This window comes from Monodelphis domestica, chromosome 6, assembly GCF_027887165.1.
Source record: "Monodelphis domestica isolate mMonDom1 chromosome 6, mMonDom1.pri, whole genome shotgun sequence".
Classification (NCBI taxonomy): Eukaryota; Metazoa; Chordata; class Mammalia; order Didelphimorphia; family Didelphidae; genus Monodelphis; species Monodelphis domestica.
Window position 1 is genome coordinate 222,939,127 of NC_077232.1, and position 19,348 is coordinate 222,958,474.

Genomic DNA, 19,348 nt, shown 5'->3' on the forward strand with positions numbered 1-19,348 from the left:
GTAGTCTGGAAATGAACATGTAAAATCTCTAAGGCATGCTTATATATTGAAATACAGTTGTTTATCATCTATTTACCTCTCTCTCTCTCTCTCTCTCTCTCTCTCTCTCTCTCTCTCTCTCTCTCTCTCTCTCTCTGTCTGTCTCTCTCTCTCTCTCTCACTGGAGTTAAGAACTCTTGCTTTTGAACATTAAGGGGAGGGAGGAGGAGAAAAGGAGAGGTGGCCCTTGAGTCAGCTTCAAATTCTATAAGGTAGAGATGAGAAAGGAGTAAATTCCAGAAACAGAATAGCTATAGTATAAAACCTCTGAGACTGGAAGCAGGAGATGCAGTGTTATACAAGTAGAAAGGAGACTAGTTTGCATGTAACTGAGAATTGGATGGTGTCAGGTATTAGTTATGAAATGAGACTGGAAAAGCTGTTCAGAACACGATTGTGGATGGCTTTAAATACCAAGCCAAGAATTTTGTATTTTATCCTACTGGCAAAAAGGAGCTACTGAAGATTTTTGAGTAGGTGAGTGGTCTACTCAAACCCATTTTAGTTCTATACATTCTTGTGTCCCTGGTACCCTTCCACATTAGATGATGAGGCACAATGCCTTCCACGTAATAGGTACTTAATATTTGATCTTGAGTTAATTCATAGCAATGAAATCTTGGATCCATTTCAGATATATTGCAACCCATGACTTTTGCCATCATTCAAAGTGTTATTGTAGCCTTAGGTAAAAATGGTAATTGTGCTTTACCCCTATGGTTACTGGAATCAAAAACCTGCCATGATTATTGAACACAGGTGAAATGTGGTTTCTTACAACTAGATTCGCTTTGAATGAGGTTTCCAGGGTGTCTCAGTTGTTCATTTTAGCTATTGTTTCTGTGATGAATTTGAGAGCTTAGATGTTTAAAGAATGTACAACTCTGTGGAAATTCATACTCTGTCAGAACAGAAAAATTGTACATTGGAAAGGTGAATACACAGGATACTCTAAGTAAGAAAGAACATTGTCTAACTAGTTCAATCAGTTTAATCAACCCTGGTGATCAATAGAGTGATAGATAACTACAGACAAATCACCTTCACATCTACTCTCTGCTTTATGAAGAAAGGAAAGGCTAAAGTGGATTATTTAAAATTCTCTCTCTAAAATAACCCACAATCTATTTTTTCTAGGCATATGAGAGAATAACATGACAGTAGAAAGTATTGCTTAGACATTAAAAACAAACAAAAAACTCGTGTATATATTTTGCCAAAGGAGGGTAAAGGTTCTAAATTACAAGAATAAGGCTCTGGTCCCATTGGCAATTTTCTACCTGGCCCTAACCTTCTGAAAAAGCATTTCTATATGTCCCAAGATCTTGTGTCAAGGGTGTGAGCTTAATTATTGGGGAGTTCAATTTTTCTTGGGGTATATTTGAATTTGGGCAATAAATTCACTTTTGTGATCCCTGTAATGACCACAGTGCGAAAAGGAAGTTTAGATTCAAAGTAAAACAAAACAAAAAACCTCCCAATCTCTATATCAAATTTTATTGAACACCTAATGTTATAGGAATATAACACTTCACAATTATTAATTCCCCAAAACTTGGTTATAGGGATAATAATAGTCATATGACCTACCTCAGGAAAGAATGTGAGGAATGCATTTACTAAACTTTTAAGTCACAGGGAGCTAGTGGTTTGGATAGAGTACTAACACACTGGAGTCAAGAAGACCCGAGTTAAAATTTGATCTCAAACACTATCTGTGTAATCCTGAGTAAGTCATCTTGACTCTGTCTGCCTCAATCTCTTCTGAAAAAAAATGAGATGATAATAATAGTATCTACCCGTGATGAAGATCAAATGGGAGAGTATTTGTAAAAAGCATTTAGCACTCTGCCTGACACATAATAGACACAATATAAATACAATTATTAAAACTGTTATAGATATCCAGACATCCTAAACTAAAGCTTTAACTGTGTGATTACTTAACAGTTATTATATTCCTGCTTATAGTTTGGAGATTGAGGGAAGCAACCCAAAAGCTTACTTGGTGGAAAGAGGAAACTAATTTGGGATTTTACATTTACATGGAAAATAAGACATAGCTATATTTTATCCTCAAAGTAATCTCCTAGAATGCCCTTGAATGTATTAAATGGAAAAACAGAAGTGCCTAAAAACTTTCTATCTTTATCTTAAGAGTATTTGATGGAACTAGCATGTTATCAGTATAAGCATTCCCTATGCTAAGGCAGGTCTTAACTTAGCCACACCTTATCGTGTACAGTTTTTGTACATGCCTTTTTATAAATCCAATGCTAGAGGCCTTCCTTCCTCTCATCCTTTTAATATATTGGGCTAACAATGTACTGTATCTTAGACTGCCCATCTGTTGTTTCTCATTCTCACTATGTCATTATGAGATGATAGATCATCAATCTGGAGCACTGTCAGGGGACTCAGAGGCCATCTAGTCTGACTTTTTTTTTTATAGTTTAGTAAAATGAGGTCCAGTCCTCTTCCATTGCTGGTTAAAAATATCTTTGAAAATCCATTTTCTACCTCTTTACTGACTGCCTAAAATTTAATACCTAAAATTTTTGACTGGCCTGTCACTGGATTTTCACATTTCACAAAAGTTGCATCCTCAAGCCTGACCAAGGAAGGACACTAGGACACATTATCTAAAAAAGCTGCTAGGATGAGGTCCAAATTCAGTCCTCCTGTTTTGGGTCTAACCGTGCAACTCCTTTCCTTTGCTTTAAACTTCATGTCTTTCAAATTATCAGTCTCAGAAGGATGAAGAGTTGAGTCGATCCTGATAGGATTGGAAACTGTGGTCCCACAGAGGATTTGAAGCTGTGGTTCCAGGGAGTCTAGGTATTTCAAATCTGAGGCTTAAAAAACTAAGCCATCCCCTCCGGCTTTTGTACTGATGCTGTGAAATCCATTTGAGAAACATGTCTGTGTTTTGCTCCTTGTTCAAAGCTGGAAGCGTGACTTGGCATTGAAATAATAATTTGCTTTAAAAAAAATGTACCAGAAAACCATTTCCTGGGTTATCTAAATGCAGCTCATTATTTATTTGATTGACATTTGCTGCTGCAGGATTCATAAACTGTAAATGATGGTTTTTGCTGATGTTGGAGAATCATGATGCACACTAATGGTTTCAAATTTGAATTAGAATTTATATTAATTGAGAAACATTTGATTTTATTACTTTATTGTACTTTTGGAATATAATTAGAGTCATTTTACAGAAGTTGGTGTCATCTTATTTGCCATTAATGAAACTTAAATAAGAAAAAAAGGATCTTCCCTTCCTTCCTGTAATAATTATTCAGGTTCATGCTTCAGTAAAAAAAAAAATGGTCATAGCAGGTGGCAGATGAGGAAAGCCCACTTTCTTGATTTCCCAACTCTTAAAAGTAATTATTGTGGCCTATAAAAAATAGAATCATACAGTAATATGCTGGCCTATTGGGCTATTTTGTCTCAAAACGAGTTATGTGTAATATATTTCCCATTTGTAATAGTAATACTGCCCCCACTGCAGTAATAAAGTTGTCATACCAAGCATGCAATAAACCATTTTACATTGTTGGTACTGCTTTTTTTTTATATTACAACTGTTTGTAACTTTAAGATGTCTTCATAGATGTGATCCATTGCAATAATAAAGTGGTAGGGGAACAGAAGGAACCTGCTATTTTCTCTGAATGTTACCTCGAGTTTGGTACCTAGTCTTTAATATCCTAGAGACAGGTGATGGAAAGAGTATGAATTTGGGAGATTTACATATTTAATGATGAAGAGGAGCTTTCAAAACAAGTTTCTTATTCATTTTATGTGCAAATAGCCCACAAAGCCCTTTAAATAAGAATAAGATGGCTTAAATATGTCAATATGACAAAAACTTGTGATTGTTGTCACTGCAGGAACTCTCTCAGCCAGTGCTGTGCCTCCTCACCCCCCATCTGATCCCCCACTGGCAACTTATAAAACATACTGTCTTAGAGAACTGCTTGAAGCTCAAAAAGGCTAAATGAATTTCTGATGCTTATAAGTGGGATTTGAATCCAGCCCCCAATAATTTAAAGTCCTATGCACTGTTAGAGTTTGCTATCATTTGAGTATTATAATCCAAAATACAAAACCATTTTCATTATTAATAAATATGGTTGAGGCATAATTTTCCACCAATAGTATACTCAAGGGGCATCAATTTAGATCTGGAAAGAGATCATCTAGTCCCATGTCTTCATTTTATTGATGAGACAACTGAGGTCCAGAGAGAATAACTTTACTTAGGTCATACAAAGATTATTGGGGCAGAAGTAGGAACTAAATCTTAGCTCCTTAGACTCCAAATTCATCATTCTCTTTCATACTTCATTTAAAAATACAATGGAAATGTCTGCCCTATTTAGTACTATGTGATTTTATCATGTCTCAAATACAGCATTTACTTTTTTTCTATAAGATTTCCATATGCTATTATTTGTACCCCCTTTTGTTAACATTAAATACATTTTTTTCTGTTCAGAAAAGAGCTATTTCGTATGCTCTGAAATATTTCATGTGATTGATTTGTTAAGCAAGTAGTGGAAATAGAATTTGGAGTACCTATCTAGTTGTTGAGGCCCAAGTTTCTATTGATAACTCACTATTCTTTTAGGAAAAAAAAGAAACAAACCTTTTGCAATATCAGTTTAAGGTGAGTTCTGATTGATAAAGATTTAAAAAACCCAATTGAGAATTATTTTTCTAAATAAGTTGATATTATTTACCTTTACATTAAAAACTACAGTTACTATGTTTAACGGTTACTATTTTTTAAAAGTATATTTTAAAAAGAAAATCAGTCAATTATTTTGAATAATGAAGGTAATTATAGCTTGTAGTTTCTGATATAACTTGTGTAATGCTGAGATGTGGATGTTAGGAGAGAACCAACACCCAAAGCTCCGGACCTTTGGCTAGGATAAAAAAATTAGGTAAAAAAATCAAGGGAGTCAATAATTTGAAGCAATAGTATCAATAAAAAAAAAACAAAGCAAAGCAAAATAAAACAAAACAAAAAAACCCAAAACACCACAGTGAAAATAGCTTGGAAAATGTAGAGGTTTATCCCACTTTGGTTTTATAATTTCTAATGGGTGTGAGTTAACTTGGACAAGCAAGTATATAATTGAACTCAGAAGGAAACTCTGAAACTTTGCAAGTGCATGTTGCTTAACAATAAGGACATCTATGTGATGGCCCAGTAAAGGCCCCATTCATAATGCAGTCCTGCAACTTACTAACTTCATTACCTTGAAGCCCCTTCATTTTGTGGATCTCAGTTTCCTTATCTGTAAAATGAAGCATTAGACTTAATGAGCTTTAAGAGGCCTTTTTGCTCCTACCACCATAGAATGTACCGAGGGAATCTGAATGCAGATTGAAGTATGTCATGCTTTGCTTTATTCCTCCATGATATGATAAACATGGAAACATGTATTATGTGATAACATATGTGTACCACCCCATATCATGTTACCTGACATCTTGGGAAGGGATGGGAGGAAGAGAGCACATGAATTACAAAATGTTAGAAAAGGATTACTGAAAATTGCATCAATATATTTTTTAAAAGGGGAAAACATGGGGGGGGGGAAGATTCCTTTTGGCTCTAAATCCTGTCATGCTGTGAAATTATAAATCCAGGCCCTATGCCTCAGGCAGATGTGAAATATAGGTCTTAGAGTCAAAAAGACTTGAGTTCACATCCTGCCTCAAGCACTTTCTAGCTGGGGAAACTCATTTCAGCCTGAGTTTCCCTATCTGTAATATCAGGGTTACTATCAGAAACCAATCCAAATGATTGGTTTCTAGGTTTCATTCTACTTCCAGATCCACGATCCCCTAAAAAGACTTCAAGTCTCTCTGGGGAAATAAGGCATAAAAACATGAAGTCAATGAAAAAAATAACTTAAAAATAGCAATTCAATATAATGTAGGAAATGTGTCAAAGCAGAATGATTATTTTTTAGATGGATAAGACAAAATATTCTAGAACCAAGTGAAAAAAATATGTTCACACACATATGTATACATATGAGAGAGAGCAGAGAAGGAAATGAGACTGAGAGTAGTTAAATGAATGTCTCAGCTAATAAATGCCTGAAGTAGAATTTGAATTCAGGTTCTCTTGACTCTAAATACACAGATATTTATATGATTATATTTATCAGATGGTTCCAGAAACTATATGAAGAGGGAGAAATTACAAAGAATCAGGGAATGTCATTTAGAAGGGATTTAGGGTCAGTCAATCAGTAAGCATGAATTAAACCTCTTTTATTAGACACAGCTGACCCTGCTGAGGAGAAGACAGAGGAAGCAAAAAGTAAAAGAAGAATCAGAGGAGTAAGATGGTGGCATAGACTTTGGTCTGATTTAATTTTTTTTTGCAACATTGAATAAAAAGCTTGATTCAACTAAAAAACAAAAACAAACAAAAACAAAACCTAGCACTTTGTTTAGTGCTGAGACAGTTCTTTCTCTCCCGCAGCTCACAATCTAAGGCAAAAAACTATGCAAAAAAAAAAAAAGATACAAACAAGTTAAACAAAAATGATGGATAGTGAGAGTCATTCAAACCTGAGACTTGGGCAAGGTGCAACTGACAATATGATAAAAGGGACAAGAACTCAAAAGAAATCCAACTGCTACCTGAACATGAATCCCGTGTGGTGATAAAGGATAAATAAGAAATTAGAGAACAGAGGCAAGAGAATTGAGAGATTAGGAAAAGTTTCCTGTAGAAAGTGGTATTTTAGCTGGGACTTGAAGGAAGTTAGAGAGGCCAAGAGGTGGAGATGGGGAGGAAGAGAATTGAGAGAAAGTCCAGAGCCCAGAGACAAGAGTGCCTTGTTTGATGAACAGCAAAGAGGCCAGTGTCATTGAGTCAAAAGGAATGTGGAGGAGCTAAGGTATAAGTAGATGGGAAATGTGGAGGGGAGGTTGACTACATTATTAAGGGTTTTGAATGCTAGAGAATTTTGTATTGATCATGGAGGTGCTGGGAAACCAATGGAATTTTATTGAGTGTAGGGGGTGGGATGGGTTTGTATGATCAGACCTACTCTTTAACAAAATCACTTCGGCAGCTTAAATGGATGGTGGGCAGGAGAATGAAGCAACTCATAGCAAGCAGATCAACCAAAAGGAAGGAGAATCAGGGTAGTGTAATATACTGAAGACCTAGAGAGAAGAAAGTATCAAAAAGAAGAGGGTGATTGATGGTATCAGAGGCTTCTGAAAGATCAGGAAGGATGAGGGCTGTAACAGTTAAATTAGTTTACTAAAAGTATTATATTTTAGAGGTTTATTAAAGATTATTAGAAATCAAGGATAAAGAAATACAAAATAAGAAAAGCACATGCCTAGGGCACATTAGCCCATTCACAACCTACTCACTACATCTTGCCTGCCAGGTAGAGAGACGCGTGTGCTTAGAAGCAGAAGAAGAGAGGCTCTTGGGAGACAGAGAGCACATTAAATACTAAATTGAGTTCTCACACTCAGGTGAGGACTCAGGTCAAATTATAGGGAATTCTGGGAAGTACCAAGGACTTCTGGGGATTGAAGTCTGTGGTTCAAATCTCCATTTTTACATCCCCCTTGGATCATTATTGGGAAACCAGTTTCCCCAAAAGGATCTTGAAAACATAATCAACTTAAAGATTACAATAATTTGTGGATAAGAGGAAAAAAGAAAAAAAAAACAATAATTTCTAGACTCATTGACAAAAAAACAGTTAGGAGGCAGTCCCCTTTGGCAAGAAAGTATACATACAAATAAATGTTCAATCAACCACACACAAAGTTCATTCTTGATCTTCTCATGCAGCTTGTGGTCTGGAGGCATCTTCATGGTGTCTTCTCCAAACAGTTCAGTTTCTGGATTCGGAAAGGTAACATGTTTCTTAACCTAAAATTCTTCTCAAAAAGGAATTTAAACTTTGCTATTTAAAATAATAATATTTTTACATTCCTCCCTTGAAGAGGGTGATTGAAAAACACAGGAATCATTTAGGGATGTATGGCTGAGTTATGAGGTATATGAATCAATTGTCAATAGAAATCAAAAAACATCAGAAAAATCCAAATAAAAAAAGATGATTTCAGGATGAAAATATAGACTATCAAAGTCTTATGTGTAAAAATTCTAAGTAAATGAAAAATAAATCTATGACAGGTCCTTGAATCAGGGCCATATTAAAATGATATAAGCAATTAAGCATTTACCCAGTCTATAGCCAGGACTACAGAAAGTTGCCACACTAGAAAAGACAGAAAAGGGACTAGATTATAGGAGCCAGGTAGGAGCCAAGTTTGAGATACTCCTCTGTAAGTATTTTTAGAGTGTGGATACAAGGAAGGCCTACATCTTAATGTATGTTAAGCATTGCAACTTTGAGTCTTCACACTAAGTTCAAGTCCTTTGTATTGGCTTAGAAGTGCATCAGTCCTTCCTGGATTACTTTCTTCTTCTTTTTTTTTTTTGACCTGTATGCTCTTATGGCACAATTCAGGGTTAGCTTTGTGCTTCTTTGGCCCTGTGCAATGGCTCTTTTGTATATCTTGTCCTGGAATCAGACAGAATCATTAAGCAAAGTCCCATCATTTTTTTTAAACAATCAGTGGCATCATTTTTATAATCTCAAGCTTTTGGGGCATGCATTGACATTATAGCAAATGTATTTTAAACTTATATTACTGCAAAAAAAAAGTTAAAGATCATCTTAACACTGATGACATGTGCTGCAAATACAAAAAAGGAGAGAAAAACAAAAAATAGTATATTGCACATTCAAGAAAAATATAATAAAAGAGTTTTAAAATTAAAAAATATAGCTTATAATTGACACACTGTGTCAGCTAAGGAAATATAGAATACAAGGTGTTCTCACCAAAAATGAGATCCATGACCTCTTCATATCTGACCATGATCCACTGTGAGTACAAGAAAATGAATTTTACAAAGTAACAGTTTTTTTTTTATAAAGGACAGTAGTACAAATATGGATGTATCAATGTCCCCAAACTTCTAAATAGTCCAGTTAATTACAATAGCAAACAAACGCACTATCATATTTCACATAAGTTGCCATATGGCATTTTAAAAAGCTTATGAACTGATGGATATTTGTCACAATTTTTACAAACATAGCAAATCTTTCAACCTTGGCCAAACATTTTTAAACAAAGTAAAACTTATTTTGGATTTAGAACATCATCAAGAAATCTAGATATCATTACAAAAATGTGGCAGAGGAGTCTAGGAAAAACCCAAACCCTTGTACTGTTGATGTTGGGTAAAGTGAGCTGAAGAGTTATAAATGAGAGATGTTCCTCTTTTGGGAGTGCTCCAGGGGTATTATATGCCCTGGGATTAACTTCCCAGATCCTTGGTATGAGACTGATATCCCATCCATTCACATTTGTATAAGTGTGGGAGGTGGGGATTAAAATTGTATTTCACTTCAGCTACTAAAATGGACTTTACCGAGAGGAGGAGTCAAGATGGCAGCCTAGAAGGAGCAGAAGTTCAGACCTCTGAATACCCTTCCTTACCAATCACAAATTGAATACTCCTAGGGGACTAAAAATCAAATTTAACAACAAGACAGAGCTAAGGAACCCTCCTCCTGGACTTAATTCAAAAGGAATACCCCCCTCCCCCCGAAAGCTGGAATCTGAGAACACTCAGGTTTAAGCGGAAGGCAGAAGGAAGGTCCCAGGATCCCCCCCCCCCCCGCCTCCCCCCACACCTAGAGGGCTGAGACTCCAGTGGCAGCGGGAACTTCTGGGTGGGGAAAGGTGCTGGTCTTAAGGGTGTACCTTGCAGGCAGGGCTGTGCCAAGCTCAGAGCATCAAAGACAGATGGCAGGGAAGGAGCTAGAGAGAGAACAGAGAGCTGGCAGCCTGGCCAGAGCTGTGGAGATCCTCCATATTTGCTCCAGCCTTCCAGGAGGTGTTGGCCTTTGAGCACACCCAGCCTAACCAAGCTGAACTTAATCCCATCAAAAGTCTTCAGAACTCAGGGAAGGCTAGGCTCCACACCCCTCCCTCTGACTGCTGGACTTTAATCCAATCAAAATCCTCCAGAGGACAGGGAAGCTCAAACCCCCAATAACTCACCCCCAGAGATTGCACTGAGAGATCTTCTGTCAAAGCTCTAAGAGGGAGAATGACAGTAGTCTCCCAAACCAAAAAAATGAGGAGCAAGTGCACAGACAAATACAGGGAGCAAAGAAGGGGGTAAATATGAGCAAACAACAGAAAAAGAAGAAAGAAATTAAATAGAAAGCTTCTAAACAGTGAACAGGACAGAGGGAGAGGGACCAGCAAAAGATAAATCAGAAATCCCAGCAAATTGGAAACAGGCTGTGGAAGAACTCAAAATACAATTCAAAACACAATTAAGAGAGGCTGAAGACAAGTTTAACAGCAAGATAAGTCATCTGGAAACAGAAAACAATGTCTTGAAAGCCAAAATCAATCAGCTGGAAAATGAGGCAAAGGAGATGAAAGATGAGGCAAAGGAGATGAAAGATGAGGCAAAGAAGATGAAAGATGAAGCAAAGGAGATGAAAGATGAGGTAATGAGGATGAAAGATGACCTCCATAGAAAATCAGACCAGAAAGAGAAGGATGACCAAAAAGCCAGGAATGAAATACAGTTTTTAAGAACCAGAATAAAACAACTAGAATTAAGTGACCTCACAAGGCAACAGGACACTATAAAACAAAACCAAAAGAATGAAAAAAAATAGGAAAATATGAAGCATCTCATTCACAAAACAGAGGATTTAGAAAATCATTTGGGGAGAGACAATTTAAGAATCATTGGTCTACCAGAAGACCATGACAAAAGAAAAAGCTTGGACACAATACTACAGGAAATTATTCAAAAAAACTGCCCTGATATTCTAGAACAAGAGGGAAAAGTGGAGATTGAAGAATCCACAGATCACCTCCTGTACTTAATCCCCAACTGACAACACCCAGGAATGTTATAGCCAAATTCAAGAACTATCACAACAAAGAAAAGATATTACAAGCTGCCAAGAAGAAGTCATTCAGATACTATGGAACAACAGTGAGGATAACACAGGATCTGGCTGCATCCACACTGAAGGACTGAAAGACATGAAATATGATATTCCAGGAAGAAGGGGAACTAGGTCTAAAACCAAGAATCAACTACCCAGCAAAACTGACTATATTATACAGGGGAAAGTATGGTCATTCAACAAAATAGAAGAATTCCAAGAATTTGCAAAGAAAAGACCAGACCTGAACAGAAAATTTGACGTCCAAGCAGAACTCAAGAGAATCATCAAAAGATAATTTAAAAATTGGGAAAAAAGAAAAACAAAAGAAAACAAAAAAAATTTTAAGAGACTCAATAAGCTAAAATGATATGTATCCCTATAAGAAAAGAGGACATTGGTAACTCTTAAAAATGTTGTTATCACCTGAGCAGCTAGAAGAATTACACTTAGAAGGAACAGTGACAAAGTGTATAGGATGAAAGGACAAGATATAAATAGGTATATAAATATATGCATGCATAAATACATATATATGTGTGTGTATATATATATACACACACACAACTAGCGCTAAAAAAGAAAGGTTAATACTAAAAGAAATGAGAAAAGAAACAAATGGGGGTAAATTCATATGTCACAAAGAAGCTCATGGAGGGAGGGGGGAAAGGGTAGAAGGCTAGAAGGGTAAAGAAGTTGGAGATTGGAAATACTCATCTCTTACGTGCTTTCAAATTAACCTAAAGAGGAAAGAACAATCCAATCCATTGGGATAGAGTATAGATTTGCTCCCTATAGGGGAGGAGAAGGTTAATAAATAGACTGGTGGGGAGGGAAGCAGTACAAGGGAGGGACAGGGTTGGGGAATAATTTTATAAAGACTACAGGGAAAATAAGGGGGGACTAAGAAGGGAGGGGGGTAGAAAGGGAAGTAAAATAAGGGGGGGGGAACTAGGGGACTGATTATAAACAAACATTGGTGTAGAAGGAAATGGTGAAAGAAGAAAAGGCAGGATCAGGAGTAGCAATCAAAATGCTTGGAAATACACAGCTAGTAATCTAAACTCTGAATGTGAATGGAATGAACTCACCCATAACATGCAAGTGAATAGCAGAGTGGATAAGAATCCAAAACCCTATCATATGCTGTCTACAAGAAACACACATGAGGAAGGTAGATACACATAGGGTGAAAGTAGGAGGATGGAGCCAAATCTATTGGGTATCAACTAATAAAAAGAAGGCAGGAGTCGCAATCATGATATCTGACAAAGGCAAAGTAAAAATAAATCTAGTTAAAAGAGATAGGGAAGGTGATTACATCCTGATAAAAGGCACTATAGATAATGAGGAAATATCTGTACTCAACATGTATGCGCCAAATGACACAGCATCCAAATTTCTAAAGGGGAAACTAGTGGAGCTCAAGGATGAAATAGATAGAAAAACTATACTAGTGGGAGACCTGAACCTTCCTCTATCTGAACTAGATAAATCAAAGCAAAAAAAATAAATAAGAAAGAGGTAAGAGAAGTGAATGAAATCTTAGAAAAATTAGAGTAAGTAGATATTTGGAGAAAAATAAATAGGGACAAAAAAGGAATATACCTTTTTTTCAGCAACACATGGTATATTCACAAAAATTGACCATGTATCAGGATATAAAAACATTGCAAACAAATGCAAAAAACCAGAAATAATAAATGCAACCTTCTCAGATCACAATGCAATAAAATAATAATTAGTAGGGGTAAATGGAGAGGTAAATAAAAAATTAATTGCAAATTAAACAATACAATTCTCCAAAACTGGTTAATTAAAGAACAAATAATAGAAACAATAACTTCATTGTAAAACGTGACAATGATGAGACATCCTTTCAAAACCTATGGGATACAGCCAAAGCAGTACTCAGGGGGAATTATATCTTTGAGTTCATATATTAACAAATTAAGAAGGGCAGAGGTCAATGAATTGGGCATGCAAATTAAAAAACTAGAAAGCAAACAAATTAAAAATCCTCAGATGAAGACTAAATTAGAGATAAAAAATCAAAGGAGAAATTAATAAAATTGAAAGTCAAAGAACTATTGATTTAATAAATAAGACTAGAAGCTGGTACTTTGAAAAAACAAATAAAATAGACAAAGTATTAGTCAGTCTAATTTAAAAAAGGAAAGAAGAAAGCCAAATTGACAGTATCCAAGATGAAAAGGGAGACCTCACCTCAAATGAAGAGGAAATTAAGGCAATCATTAAAAACTACCATGCCCAATTATATGGCAAAATATATGGCAATCTAGGTGATACTGATGAATACTTACAAAAATATAAATTGCCTGGATTAACAGAGGAAGAAATAAATTACCAAAACAACCCCATATCAGAAAAAGAAATTGAACAAGCCATCAAAGAACTTCCTAAGAAAAAATCCCCAGTTCCAGATAGATTCACAAATGAATTTTCCAAACATTCAAAGAACAACTAATCCCAATATTATACAAACCATATGACGGAATAAGCAAAGAAGGAGTTCTACCAAATTCATTTTACGACACCAGCATGGTACTGATCCCAAAGCCAGGCAGGTAAAAAACAGAGAAATAAAACTATAGACCAATCTCCTTAATGAATATAGATGCAAAAATCTTAAATAGGATATAAGCAAAAAGACTCCAGCAATTCATCACAATGGTTAATCACTATGACGAGGTAGGATTCATACCAGGAATGCCAGTTTGGTTCAATATTAGGAAAATCATCCACACAATTGACCATATTAAAAAGCATACCAACAAAAATCACATGATTATCTCAATAGATGCAGAAAAAGCCTTTGACAAAATACAACATCCATTCCTATTGAAAACACTAGAAAGTATAGGAATAGAAGGGCCTTTCCTAAAAATAATAAACAGTATATATCTAAAACCATCAGCAAACATCATCTGCAATGGGGATAAACTAGACACCTTCTCAATAAGATCAGGAGTGAAAAGGATGCCGATTATCACCTCAATTATTTAACATTGTACTACACTAGCAGTAGCAATTAGAGAAGAAAAAGAAATTGAAGGTATTAGAATTGGCAATGAGGAGACCAAGCTATCACTCTTTGCGGATGATATGATGGTTTATTTAAAGAATCCTAGAGAATCAACCAAAAAGCTAGTCAAAATAATCAACAATTTTAGCAAAGTTGCAGGATACAAAATAAACCTGCATAAGTCATCAGCATTTCTATATATATCCAATCCACTTCAGCAGCAAGAATTAGAAAGAGAAATTCTATTTAAAGTCACCCTAGACAAAATAAAATATTTAGGAATCTATCTGCTGAGACAAACACAAGAACTATATGAACAGAACTACAAAACACTCTCCACACAATTAAATCTAGATCTAAACAATTGGAAAAACATTGATTGCTCATGGGTAGGATGAGCTAACAATAATAAAAATGACAATCCTTCCCAAATTAATTAATTATTTAGTGCCATACCCATTGAACTACTAAAAAACTTTTCTACTGAATTAGGAAAAAAACATAACAAAGTTCATTTGGAATGACTAGAGATTGTTTAAAAAAAAATCTAAGCACCATGTCTAAAGTTCATTAGGAAAAAAACATAACATTCTAGTGTAAAAGATCAAGGATATCCAGGGAATCAAAAAAAAATTGCAAAGGAAGGACTTGCAGTCCCAGATCTCAAACTACACTATAAAGCAGTGGTTATCAAAACAATTTGGTACTGGCTAAGGGACAGAAAGGAGGATCAGTGGAATAGACTAGGGGTAAGTGACCTCAGCAAGACAGTCTATGATAAGCCCAAAGATCCCAGTTTGGGGGACCAAAACCCACTTTTTGATAAATACTGCTGGGAAAATTGGAAGACAGTATGGGACTGATTAGGTTTCGATCAACATCTCACACTCTACACGAAGATAAACTCAGAATGGGTGAATGACCTGAATAAAAAGAATGAAATTATAAGCAAATTAGGCGAACACAGAATAGTATGCTTGTCAGATATTTGGGAAAGGAAATACTTTAAAACTAAGCAAGAGCTAGAAAAAAACCACAAAATGTAAAATTAATAATTTTGATTAGATCAATTTAAAAAGTTTTTGTATAAACAAAACGAATGCATCCAAAATTAGAAGGGAAGCAACAAATTGGGAAACAATCTTCATTACAAAAACCTCTGACAATGGTCTAATTACTCAAATTTATAAAGAGCTAAACCAGTTGTACAAAAAATCAAACTATTCTCCAATTGAAATATGGGCAAGGGACATGAACAGGCAATTTTCTTTTAAAGAAATCAAAACTATTAATAAGTAAATGAAAAAGTGTTCTAAATCTCTTATAATCAGAGAAATGCAAATCAAAACAACTCTTAGGTATCACCTCACACCTAGCAGATTGGGTAACATGAAAGCAAAGGAAAGTAATGAATGCTGGAGTGGATGTGCCAAAGTCGGGACTTTAATGCATTGCTGGTGGAGTTCTGAATTGATCCAACCATTCTGGAGAGCAATTTGGAACTATGCCCAAAGGATGATAAAAGACTCTCTGCCCTTTGATTCAGTCATGGCACTGCTGGGTTTGTCCCCCAAAGAGATAATAAGGAAAAAGGAATATTTTGTATAGGAATATTCATAGCTGCACTTTTTGTGGTGGCAAAAATTGTAAAATGATAAGATGCCCTTCAGTTGGGGAATGGCTGAACAAATTGTGGTATATGTTGGTGATGGAATACTATTGTGCTCAAAGGAATAATAAAGTGGAGGAATTCATGGGGACTGGAACAAACTCTAGGAAGTGATGCAGAATGAGAGGAGTAGAACCAGGAAAACATTGTACACAGAGACTGATACACTGTGATACAATTGAATGTAATGGATTTCTCCATTAGTGGCAATGCAATGACCCTGAACAACTCGGAGGAACCTATGAGAAAAACTACTATCCACATCCAGAGGAAACACAGTGGGAGTAAGAACACAGAAGAAAAACAACTGCTTGAATACATGGATTGAAGGGATATGGTTGGGGATGTAGACTCTAAATGAACATTCTAGTGTAAACAACAACATGGAAATAGGTTCTGATCAAGGACACAAGGACACAATACCCAATGAATTTGTGTGTTGGCTGTGGGAAGAGTGGGTGGAGGGGAGGGAGGGAAATAATTTGATTATTATAACCAAGGAATAATGTTCTAAATTGACTAAGTAAACTTATTCAAATGGAAAAAAAATAAAATACTTTCTTGCTAAAAATAAATAAATAAAATGGACCTTACCTCCTTTTAGGGGCAGGCAAAATGACTAGAGATTGTGTAAAAAAAATTCTAAAAATCATGTCTAAAGATCCCTTTGTGGTTGCCATTAACTGTAACAGTTAAATTAGTTTCTCTACTAAAAGTATTATATTTTAGAGGTTTATTAAAGATTATTAGAAATCAAGGATAAATATTACAAAATAAGAAAAGCACATGCCTAGGGCACATTAGCCCATTTACAACCTACTCACTACATCTTGCCTGCCAGGTAGAGAGACACATGTGCTTAGAAGCAGAAGAAGAGAGGCTCTTGGGAGGCAGAGAGCCCTTTAAATACTAAATTATGTTCTCACACTCAGGTGAGGACTCAGGTCAGATTATAGGGAATTCTGGGAAGTACCAAGGACTTCTGGGGATTGAAGTCTGGGGTTCAAATCTCCATTTTTTACAGGACTGAGAAAAGACCTTTGGATTTGGCAATTAAGATATCATTAGTATTTTGGGAGACAACAGATTTGGTTGAATGATGAGATCTGAAGTCAGATTGTAGAGAGTTAAGAAGAGGATGAATGGTGAGAAAGTAGAAGTGCCCATTTTAGATGGCATTCTCAAGGAGTTTAGCCTCAAAAGGTACAAAAGGTTTGGCACAATGGCAGGTTTGGAAGGCTCGGGAGGTGTTTTGTTTTGTTTTGTTTTTATATGGGGAGATAAAGGCATCTTTGTAGACAGTAAGAAAGTAGCCAGTAGACAGGGAGAGCCTTAAGATAAGTGAAAGAGAGGAGATGGTAGAGGGGGAATCTATGAGAGGTGATGAGATGGAATGGGATCACAGATAGAATAGTTTTTCTTGGTAAGGATAAGGGTCAACTCTTCAAGTGAGATAGAAGTAAAGGAGGAGAGATGGCAGAAAGCATCTGAATAATATATAATATGAGAGAATGAGAAGAGGGAGCTCTTGGTGAATGGTCTCAGGCTTAACAGTAATATATGAAGCAAGATTCTTAGCACAAAGGATGGGGGACAGGACACTATGGAAGTTTTGAAAATGGATAAAAAAAAGGATTTGGAAGAACCATTGTAGCTATGAGGAATGGGAGAATAAATTGATAAGGTGTGAATTTTAGATTTATTCCTGCTTTAGTCTAACAAACAGGCACGTCTACACCCCTACTTAAGGATTAAGTGTTGAGGATGATGGCCTATGACAGACATGTGCTAGAAACTGACAAATAAGAAACAACTGACGGACCCCTGGGCTATCCTAAGTCAAGTTTAAGCTGCCATTGGTACATGTGAGATGCAGGAAGTGATGTAAAAAAAGTCTATATATTCACGTCACTTGCTCTTGCCAGTCTCTCTTTCGCGGTGGAGACATGGCTGGTGGCAGCATGCTGGGCGTCTTGGTGTCTTGACGTTCCTGCAGCTTCTTGTCCAGGTTTGGCGGTGAGAATCCTTAGTGTGGTGACTGGGAGAAACTCAATAGCATGGGTCAGGTGAGGTGTCTTCCCTGGGCTCTCTTGGAGTTTAGGCTGATTCCTTTTTTTCCTTTACCTTTCCTAAAACACTATCCTCCTAGGAGGCCCCTCATCTTGGAGGAGGCCTTGTGGTTGGAAGCCGAGCTAGAGTAAATCTTTTAGGAGGTCTCTGAATTCCCCTTGGTTTAGCCTAGGCCAGAGAAATCTTATACCCCTTTCTCTCTTTCTTCTTCTTAATTCCTTCCCTCTATATTAATTAAATCACCATAAAATTCCCAAACTGTATTGAGTATTTTTATTAGGATTTGAATTAATCCCCGGTGACCATTAGTATAATATATTAGTAAAATAACCCCAAATTTACCCCTTACAAAGGGAGGCATAGAAGGACTGCCTAGCATCAATGAAGACCCAGTTAAGGCTGTGTAAATAAATTTGCAGTGGACCCTATAAGAATGGTTGCTGTTCAGCAGCATGTGTGTAGTAATAAAGGTGATGGATGGTTAGAGTCATCCAAGCCGGAGCCTTGGCAGGGAGCAACTGACAATATAGTAAGAGGGACAAGAATTCAAGAGAAGTCCAACTGGTACTTGAATGTAAATCCCTCATAGAGAGATATTTCACTGATTAAAATACAGTGATGAAGTCATGGCGTTTTGCTGCTGATGAATTATATAAATAGATCCTATCATATATAGATTCTAAACACAGAATAAAGAAAAAAAAAGACTTGGTCCTAGCTTGAGAATCTAAGTGGTGCCTTAGATAGAATGCTAGGCCTGGACTCAAGACCCTGAGTTCCAACCAGTGCTTAGACACTTATTTCATAGCTGTGTGACCCTGGGCAAGTCATTTAACCCTGTTGGCCTCAGTTTCCTCATCTATAAATCAGTTGGAAAAAAGAAAATAACAAAACACTTCAGTATTTTTGCCAAGAAAACCCAAATAGGGTCACAAAGAGTCAGATGAAACTGAACAACTACAAAAATCCTAGCATGAGGGAATCTTTATCTGGCTGATTTTTCTAGAGCTCTTTAGTTTGGAAATGGAGGCTCATGACTAAAGGGCTCTCAGCCTACCCTCTTTAGAGAGAAGCAGTCTAGTTACTAGTGTCTAGGGAGATGAGGAAAGAATTTCTGTAGGAGCAGGAGCTGAATTTTTAAGGAAGGTAGGGATTATAAAAGGCAAAGTTGAAAAGGGAATGCATTTCAGAAAAGGGGATCAGCTTTTGCAAAGACATGGAGATGGGAGATGAAATGAGATGACGGAAAAGCAAGTAGTTCAGTTTGTACGAATGTCATCTTATAAGGAACACTATGAAATTAGACTGGAACTGATTATAAAGAGTTTTAAATTAAGAACTAAGGAGAGTTTTAAAATTTTATTTTATCCTAAGAGTAACAGTAAGATATTGAAAACCCTTGAGCAGAGGAAAGGATTGGGCAGATCTGTGATTTAGGAAGATAATTTTGGCCACTGT